Consider the following 7887-nt stretch of genomic DNA (forward strand, 5'->3'; position numbering starts at 1 on the left):
TGAAGCAATAACCTCCATATTCTTCCTTCCCTCTTATTAACATTGTATCATTTTGTATCACCATAGAGATATTTTAATAAATAATAACGTGAAGTTGAATGTAAGCTTCAATTTGATTACAAAAACAGATCAAGTGAACGTTTCGGGTTTTCCCTTTATCAACAAAACAGGATGAATGAAACACCACAGATGAATGAGATGATGTGGTAGTGGCGTAGATAAGTTAAAGTGAAGCTTACATTCAACTTCACGTTATTATTTATTTCTTCGAGCTTCGAGCAGCAACATTTACACTAGAGATATTTTACAGCATTACCTTATGAGATTTTATTAGAACATTACAAATTTGCGAACAAAATTTTATTACAAATTTGATATTAAGAATTTATAATTTGGATTATAAGTCAAAATACACATACCCTATCAAACATCTCTCCATGATGACATAATAAATTATCTCTGTTATATCTGTCGAAATTTTCAAACAATTTCATGGAATAGTTTCTGTGAAATATTTGCTACAGTATACCCCTAGAAAAATGACATATTGAGAAAATAGCAAAATAGCTTTCAGTTTACCACACTTTTCTTCTTCTTATCTATACCCTTTTCAAAGGTGGTTTTCGTTCCTTTTTAATAAATTTTGAGAAGTTGGAGTTTCAGTAACATTATTTCTAAGATAAAAAGATATTGTCTTCCACCAAAATCTCAAAATCAATTTTTTGAAGGATTTTCTAAATAATTAGACCCAAACCGACCCTTAAATTCAGCCCATAAATGCGTTCGGTTATCAGATCTGCAAATATGTGCACCTCGCTCCCCCCCCCCCCCCCCGCCCCAATGATCTGATTTAAAATCTTCACAGATAAAATAAATATATAAAGATACAAGTTGGATGCTCTCGAGTGAAAACGCCAATAACGTTTAATATTAGACTGATTTCATTTAACGGGGGGAATCGAGAAAAACTTCAGCGATGTTGACAGGAGAGACCTTAACGAAATTGTTACATAACCTATAAAAAAAAACTTCGAAAAGGACGGAATACAAAAATATTCTTTTTTTAGAAAAAGGGTTTGGGGTCAAAATTGTTCCATACAGCCCCTGTTAAGTTGTTGCCAACAAGCACAGAAATACTGGCAAATCTAAAAAAACAAACTATTTTTTATCGATAGGGAATGAGATTAGCGGAAGAGTAGCGTCCCTTGATTGGACGTCACCCATAGTCTGAAAAGTTATTAGAGAGAGAACGTCATGTTGGTTGTGCGCATGCTTCTCTCGTCCACGCGACGTCCAATCAAGGGACGCTACTCTTCCGCTAATCTCATTCCCTATTGATGTACGAATAACTTGCACACTTTAAAAAAAAAAAAAGAGAAATTAAGAGTTATTCTATCATCCGTTAATTCGAATGATTATTTATAATGCTTGCCAGGTCACAATGTTGGTACCCAAAGTGATGGTCAGTTGGCGTTGAGAATCGATTTCGGACCGTCCTGTTGTCAGGTTAATTTTTTTTGCGCGCCTACACATTTTATTACCGACCTGGTCCATTTGAATCGTTATGTTTGTGTTAATGTTTGTAGTATGTGAGATGACCAATCAGCTGATTAATCCCCCTGGTAACCATCTGATTCAATAGTCTGATGTCACGTCCGCCCAAGCAACGAGCAACTTGGTTCTAAACAAAGAAAATCGGTACTTTTCATTCTTCATGCTGGCTAGCGCTTTTTTCAGATGTCATGTGATCAGATTGTATAAAAACCAAAACGTGATCAGATTTATAATGTTTTTTCTCCTTTGGATACACCTTTATGCTCTACGGAGAAGTATTTCATAAGGTCGCCCGCCATTTTTTCCTATAGTTTAGAACCAGTTGCTAAGTTACTATGCGTTATTACGAGGTAAGTGACGTCACGACAGTTATGTTGAATCCTATTAGGGTTCCTGCGGTATTTACTTTCAATTAAAAGAGTTAACACATGAAGGGGAAGTAATGGACTTGTGTTTAGATGTAATAGAAATGTCCACAAGAAATAACACATCCTTTACAGCAAGGTGCAAATTTAAAACAAACACACTCTCGTTTTGATAATGGTAAGGTATTATGCGACGTTCACTTATTTGCAGGTCTGATAATCCAAGTCCTTATGGGCTCATAGTTGCAATGGAAATCTAAAAAAAAAATAATGACGCAAAATATTGTCCATTACATCAATGTTAAACAAGGCACATAAGTTTGTTCGGATGTTAGATCTACATTAATGTACACGTCGGCAGTATGTAATGCTAAATCAAATTTGCCGAGTCAACACACAATTTATTGAAGCATTACATTTTCAGATAGAGGAAGTTCTTTGGATTTGTGGTAGAAAATAGAATCCCAATATTTACTTTCAATCAAAAGAGTTTAATACATGAAGGGGCGAACAAGGGACTGGCTCCATTGTGCTGAGAATTGGAATGTTCACAAACATAACATACTACATCTCCTACGTCAAGGGACAATTTCAAAACAAATAGATTCTTGTGTAGATATTGATGCATATTTTTAAAAAGCTAGAGTAAATCTGTTTAATTCAACTTTTTGTTTATTGTGGCATTGTATTTGTGAACCTAAGGCAAAATCGGGAGTTCAATTTTGATCGCAGGCAATTAGACAAGTTTTTAGATTCCCCAGTTTTCAATTTAGGCAAACGGCTTAGATACCAATCACCAGTCATTGACTTCATCTCTCCTTAGTGCAAGGTTGCCACTTTGGTATTTCAAATGCTAAATTGTAAAAATGACAATTTTTGAAGTAGTAGTAGTAGTAGTAGTAGTAGTAGTAGTAGTAGTAGTAGTAGTAGTAGTAGTAGTAGTAGTAGTAGTAGTAGTAGTGTAGTAGTGTAGTAGTAGTAGTAGTAGTAGTTAGTGTAGTAGTAGTAGTAGTGTAGTAGTAGTAGTAGTAGTAGTAGTAGTAGTAGTAGTAGTAGTAGTAGTAGTAGTAGTAGTAGTAGTAGTAGTAGTAGTAGTAGTAGTAGTAGTAGTAGTAGTAGTAGTAGTAGTAGTAGTAGGTAGTAGTAGTAGTAGTAGTAGTAGTAGTAGTAGTAGTAGTAGTAGTAGTAGTTAGTAGTAGTGTAGTAGTAGTAGTAGTCGTAGTAGTAGTAGTAGTTGTGTAGTAGTAGTAGTAGTAGTAGCAGTAGTAGTAGTAGTAGTAGTAGTAGTAGTAGTAGTAGTAGTAGTAGTAGTAGTAGTGTAGTAGTAGTAGTAGTAGTAGTAGTAGTAGTAGTAGTGTAGTAGTAGTAGTAGTAGTAGTAGTAGTAGTAGTAGTAGTAGTAGTGTAGTAGTAGTAGTAGTAGTAGTAGTAGTAGTAGTAGTAGTAGTAGTAGTAGTAGTAGTAGTAGTAGTAGTAGTATCGTTCGGCTACACTTCTATGTTCAAGGTATCAATCCAGGTTCGGAAGTCATCATCACATTTGTTGATGGTTTCAAATCCCCCTTCCAGTTTTGTCTCTGGGCAATCTAGTACGAGGTGGTTTGCATCTTGTGGTGCTTGGTTGCACCTTGGGCATGTTGGTGATTCTTGGAGCCCCCATTTGTGCATGTTGGCAGCTGTTCTTGTATGTTTTGACCGTAGTCTATTTGCAGCTACCCAGTATTTTCTTGGTTGATCCTGTAGACCTGGGAGACTTTTACAGGGATCTTCAATTAGTTCCCCTCGCACCAGGCTTCTTGCGTGTTGTAGTTTTCTTTCTTTGATAGGTAGAAAGGTGAAGTCATACACACCAAAAATATATATTTGACATTTTTTATGAAAACATTTATTATTGATATTAAGTGTCCGTCAGTTTTTACCGGAAAATCAGAGAGGCAAGACATAACTTTTGTAAATCCAAAAACAATTGATCAAGTTAGTGTGAGAAGTAAATGAATATAGATTTGTTTCCAATTTATTTCAAGTTTCATTAAGAATAAAAATGTTTTAGTGAATTTGGCATTTTCCAAGCAACATTGGACATTTATTTTTTGCAGCTTATGCAAAACGTCTTTAATAAGTGTGCGAGTGCACTGTGCACACAGTCAGACATTGCCCTTGGCAAAGAGACGTTAAAAAAACATATTTACATATGATTGCACTGGGTAAAATGTCATGATGAGAATATATATTATAATGACAAGTGTTGAAAAAAAATAGTTATCGCATTCCTTTTTTTCAAATGTCGTGGTTCGTAGAATAGAAAATTTAAATATATGTTTGAATTACTCATGATTTTTTAATCGATCTTGTAACTTATAATTTATGTATTGTTTTACACTTGTAGTCGATTATTGATATTTGAATAGAAAGATCTGGCAGAGCAGCTGCGTACAATTGGAGGGTTTTAACTCACTCAACCCTAACACCGACTATATCCGTAGTTTACCGGGTCAATTTTACCCCATCCGTATATTAATTACATTTTTTCTGAGACAAATTATAGGCTTAGTAGTATCAAAGCTAATGTTTTGCATTTTTACATATTAATGATAGTTGAATAAAACTATCTATCTATGCACATGCTCATTTCTATAATAATACATTGCTTCCAATTTTGAAAAGTGGCAAAAAATCTCTAGGATTGAGTGAGTTAAGAAATAGAATGGTGGAAGAAGAAGAGGAGAGGAGATAGAGGGGGACGGGGAGTAGCAGTAGATATATTCAATTCAATTCAATTCAATTCAAAGGTTTATTTTAGACAATTGCCAATATGAACCATGCATTTACGTATGATGTCATATCAATACAGGTAAAAGGGAACTATCAAAATAATTAAATAGATAAATAACTATGAATATAATCAATAAATAGACAAAAAAATATATATATATATAAATAAGTCAATAAATAAATTATATAGTAGTGGTGGTAAAGGAGTGGTTGTTGTAGTTATAGTAATAGTAGTGGTAGTAGTAGTAGTAGTAGTAGTAGTAGTAGTAGTAGTAGTAGTAGTAGTAGTAGTAGTAGTAGTGGGAGTAGCAGTAAGAAAGAAATAGAAAGCAAGAGAGGACGATAGAAAGGAAGATAGATAGATTTTATAATAATAATAATAATATAATAATAATAATAATAATAATAATAATAATAATAATAATAATAATAATAATAATATTATTATTATTATTATTATTATTATTATTATTATTATTATTATTATTATTATTATTATTATTATTATTATTATTATTATTATTATTATTATTATTATTATTATTATTATTATTATTATTATTATTATTATTATTATATTATTATTATTATTATTATTATTATTATTATTATTTTCATTATTGTTTTTACTATGATTATCATTATCTTTTTTACCATCATGCTCATCATCATTGAATGTCATTTTCCTCATCACCATTACTGTTTTTATCACGTGTAAATTTCCAGAACCAACGGTGCATTCAGAAGACGCGCCCTTTTCCCCCCTTTAGTTTAATTAAAAAAAAAAAAAAAAAAAAACAACAACAGACAATTGAATATCAATTCCAAACGAAATAAGAGTATCAATATTTTTTCTCTCTCCAAAGAATAAATGTTTAAAATCTCATCTTTTAAGCTTTTGATTAATTTTTAAATTCTTTCTTAACTTTACTTTTCAAACTTTAATAATTTTTTTGTTTTTTTTTTCAATCAAGTTGTGATTTTTTGATAGATCTATATGTATTAAAAATCCATTTGCTGTTAATACTAAACTATTCATCATATAAGTGTTAACTTTTCATAATTGTTAACTAATTGTTTTTGCCATTATTTATTGCTGGGTGAATTAAAACAACTCATTTACTGTTAATACAAAACTATTCGTTCAATGACTGATTATGGTTTCATAATTGTCATTATTTTAAAATGAAATGAATTTATTATATTCATAATTATAAGACAGTGGAGAATTGTGAAGGAAATAGTAATAGGTTGAAGACAAAAAAGGAGAAAGAATGAATGAGGAAAAGAAATAACGATGAAGAGGCAGGGAGAGGAGAAGAGAAAAGAATAGAAAATGAATAAATGGATGTTGGGATATTTAGTTAAATAGATAGCTAGGTAGATAGAGAGATAAATAAACAGATAGATAGACAGGGTATATATATATATATATATATATATATATATATATATATATATATATTATATATATATCTTGACATGGAGAATCACAAGATGACAATATAACATTAGTGACATAGTAACCAATAAAACTATGTTGAGAGAAAACCAGAGCCAGGGGAAAATGTAAATGAACATTCATAAAATATAAGAATTTCTTTTTTTTTTCTAAGTTGCAAACTCCAGTCATAAAATGATAAACACATCTAGCAATAACAAAAAAAAATTTACTCACAATTATCATTTCCAATTTTTTCTCCATTCTTAAAATGAAAACTATTTAAATTTCCACGTAGTCATAACTGTTTTTAAAAAAAGAAATGGAACACAGACAGTTGAACAGACAGCATTTAGTAGTAATTCTCTGTGGCACTTATAAGTGTAGAAAATTGAAAATTGAACTTTTATTGGAATCAATGTATTGTCCGATAAGTGTCGCTGAAGAACGAAGTGATGCCAGTGGAATTGTAGTGTGGTGCCTCCTCTCTTGTCTCAGTCAATCCAAGCATCACGACATTAGTGGTGGCGTTGTTGTCGCCATCGTCGTCGCTATGCCCGTCATCACAGAAACCATCACGCCACGCCATAGCAACGGTAACAGGGTGACGACGCTCGTTTGTGGAAAATAACGTGAGGATTTCATCATCGGAAGGACGGAGGGAAGGTGGGGGGGGGGGCAGATTATTATTATTATTATTATTATTATTATTATTATTATTATTATTATTATTATTATTATCATTATTATCATTATTATTATTACTACTAACTATTATTGATATTATTATTACTTTTATATTCACTCATACAAATACATGAGGGATAGAAATGATTCTCATTAGTTTTTTATCATTAACTATCGTCGTCAATATATTTATCATAATCATTATCGCCATCATCGTCATCATCATCATCATCATCATCATCATCATCATCATCATCATCATCATCATCATCGTCGTCGTCGTCTTCATCTGCATCGTCATCGCCGTCATTACCATCGACGTCGTCATCTTTGTTATCGTCGTCATCTACAAGATCATAATCAACATCAGCCTTGTCACCGTCTCCGTCATCATCATGATTAACATCATCACCATCATCATCATCATCATCATCATCATCATCATCATCATCATCATCATCATCATCATCATCATCATTATCATCATCATAATCATTATTCATCGTCAAAAGCAGTTTGTCAGCATTAATTCTCTTTCAACTTTCCTTTATGAGTCTCTTTATATCTGAATAGAGGAATCATAAATAAATGACACTTGAGACATCAATAGTCTCTTTATATATGAATAGAGGAATCATAAATAAATGACACTTGAGACATCAATAGTCTCTTTATATATGAATAGAGGAATCATAAATAAATGACACTTGAGACATCAATTGTCTCTTTATATATGAATAGAGGAATCATAAATAAATGACACTTGAGACATCAACAGTCTCTTTATATATGAATAGAGGAATCATAAATAAATGACACTTGAGACATCAATAGTCTCTTTATATATGAATAGAGGAATCATAAATAAATGACACTTGAGACATCAATAGTCTCTTTATATATGAATAGAGGAATCATAAATAAACGACACTTGAGACACCAATAGTCTCTTTATATATGAATAGAGGAATCATAAATAAATGACACTTGAGACATCCATAGTCTCTTTATATATGAATAGAGGAATCATAAATAAATGACACTTGAGACATCAATAGTCTCTTTATATA

The 7887-nt window shown here is 31.7% G+C and overlaps 1 protein-coding gene across 1 annotated transcript in view; it reads right to left on the bottom strand.

Moving 5' to 3' along the window:
* Window positions 1–6615, bottom strand: part of LOC144965709 (uncharacterized) — a 127643-nt gene extending 121028 nt beyond the window's left edge. The window contains exon 1 of the mRNA XM_078901320.1: window positions 6368–6615. The gene's annotated coding sequence lies outside the window, so the exon portion shown is untranslated. The remainder of the gene's footprint in view (window positions 1–6367) is intronic.
* Window positions 6616–7887: the final 1272 nt, after the last annotated feature.

The sequence above is a fragment of the Berghia stephanieae genome, chromosome 1 (assembly GCF_034508935.2).
Source record: "Berghia stephanieae isolate SIO BIC M18660-M18661 chromosome 1, UCSD_Bste_1.3, whole genome shotgun sequence".
Taxonomy (NCBI): domain Eukaryota; kingdom Metazoa; phylum Mollusca; class Gastropoda; order Nudibranchia; family Aeolidiidae; genus Berghia; species Berghia stephanieae.